The sequence below is a fragment of the Colobus angolensis genome, unplaced genomic scaffold (assembly GCF_000951035.1).
Source record: "Colobus angolensis palliatus isolate OR3802 unplaced genomic scaffold, Cang.pa_1.0 Scaffold25, whole genome shotgun sequence".
NCBI lineage: Eukaryota > Metazoa > Chordata > Mammalia > Primates > Cercopithecidae > Colobus > Colobus angolensis.
The window spans coordinates 4,815,559-4,817,618 of NW_012115710.1; the positions used below are offsets into that span (position 1 = coordinate 4,815,559).

General features: G+C 48.2%; 1 protein-coding gene across 1 annotated transcript in view; it reads right to left on the reverse strand.

Annotated features, from left to right (window-relative positions):
• Nucleotides 1–2,054, reverse strand: part of LOC105514868 (transient receptor potential cation channel subfamily M member 4-like) — a 2,988-nt gene extending 934 nt beyond the window's left edge. Inside the window, exon 1 of the mRNA XM_011946525.1 lies at nucleotides 1,954–2,054. The gene's annotated coding sequence lies outside the window, so the exon portion shown is untranslated. The remainder of the gene's footprint in view (nucleotides 1–1,953) is intronic.
• Between the last annotated feature and the right edge of the window lie 6 nt (nucleotides 2,055–2,060).

Genomic DNA, 2,060 nt, shown 5'->3' on the forward strand with positions numbered 1-2,060 from the left:
GGCTGGGATTACAGGTGCCCGCCACCATGCCCGGCTAACTTTTGTATTTTTAGTAGAGATGGGGTTTCACCATGTTGGGCAGGCTGGTCTTGAACTCTCCTGACCTCAGGTGATCCACCCGCCTCAGCCTCCCAAAATGCTGGGATTACAGGCGTGAGCCACCGCACCTGCCCACTTCTCCCTTTTAAGCTGAGATCTTTCCATTTTTCTCATGTAGTAATTCCTCCTTCACCTGGAAAGTGGTGGGTTTGATAAACTGTCCAAAATATTGCTGGCAATCCTAGAGCATGGTAGCATATGGCCTTAGCCCTTTCATCTCAAAAGTCACTTTATACAAAATACAACAAATGATAAACAGAAGTATTAGTGTTCTACAAAACTTTCATATCTTGCTCCCTGCTTGAATAAATTATTTATGTCGAATCACTTTGTGACACTGCTAACACAGCTTAGAGGAAGCCTGCCTTTCAGCGTGGCTACTGAGAAAAGCTTGAGTAGGGATATCACTGTCATCACTGTCAACCATTCAGGATGTGTCAGGTCCCTTGTAAACAGTCACCAGCTTGTTGGCCAGGCACGGTGGCCCACATCTGTAATCCCAGCACTTCTGAAGGCTAAGGCGAGTGGATCACTTGAGGCCAGGAGTTCAAGATCAGCCTGGCCAATATGGCAAAACCCCATCTCTACGAAAAAATACAAAAATAAATTTAGCTGGGTGTAGTGGTGCATGCCTGTAATCCCAGCTACTCGCAAGGCTGAGGCAGGAGAATCGCTTGACCAAGAGGTGGAAGTGGCAGTGAGCCAAGATCGTACCACTGTACTCCAGCCTGGGCGATACAGCGGAACTCTGGCCAAAAAAAAAGGAAAGAAAGAAAAAGAAGAAAAAAAGAAAAGAAAGAAAGAAAGAAAGAAAGAAAGAAAGAAAGAGAAAGAAAGAAAGAAAGAAAGAAAGAAAGAAAGAAAGAAAGAAAGAAAGAAAGAAAGAAAGAAAAAAAAAGAAAGAAAGAAAGAAAGAAAGAAAGAAAGAAAGAAAGAAAGAAAGAAAGAGAAAGAAAGAAAGAAAGAAAGAAAGAACGAACAAACAAGCAGTCACCAGGTTGTGTCCGTAAAGTTTTCTGTTTGCTCTCCTCAAAAACAGGAGTATCCTAATGTGGCAGGGCAAGGGTCAAACCCTTAGCATGGAGGGATGGAAGGATGGATGGAAGGAAGGAAGAAATGAAGGAAGAAAGGAAAAGGAAGGAAGGAAGGGGGAGGGAGGGAGAGGGGCAGAGGAGACAGGAAGAGAGAGAGAAAGAAAGGATGGATGGAAGGAAGGAAGAAATGAAGGAAGAAAGGAAGGAAGGAAGGAAGGAAGGGGGAGGGAGGGAGAGGGGCAGAGGAGACAGGAAGAGAGAGAGAAAGAAAAGAAAGAGAGAAAGAAGAGAGAGAAAGAGAAAGAAAAAGAGAAAGAACGAAAGAATGAAAGAAAGAACAGAAGGAAGGAAAACGAAGGAAGGAAGATGAAGGAAGGAAGGAAGGAAGGGGAAGGGAGGAAAGAAGGAAGGAAGGAAAAGAGTAAGTCGGGGGCAGGAGGGCAAGGGGCCTGGGACCAACGAGCTGTGTGGAGGAACAGGAAGGAGGAGGTGAGGTTGGCACGCAGGTCGGGCTCCCAGAAATATGTGTTAACTTTCAGACCTAGCAATAAATACCCACAGAGGCTGAGTGGCGGACAGCAGGGCTTTCCCCTGAATCCTGCTTTCTCTGAAGCCAGATCTCCAGGTGCCAGTCAATTACCCTGGGGCAATCGTCATGCCTGACTTTCCTAAGAGGGGTTTTGTTTCTTTTTCTCCAGTCAGCAGGGATGGCTTGACCTGCTGCCCAGCTGCGGGGAAGCCAGGAGTGGAGACCCCGGGAGTGGGCAGAAAGGATGACAGGTGGCCAGGGGCCGGGGTTCCAAGGCCCCGGGGCACTCACCGGCAGCCCACGCCCAGGAGGAAGCAGGTGAGGGCCACTAGGTCGCACTGGTTCCAGCTGTCGGCGAGGTAGAGGCGCAGGCGCTGGCTCAGTGAGGCACGGCCAGG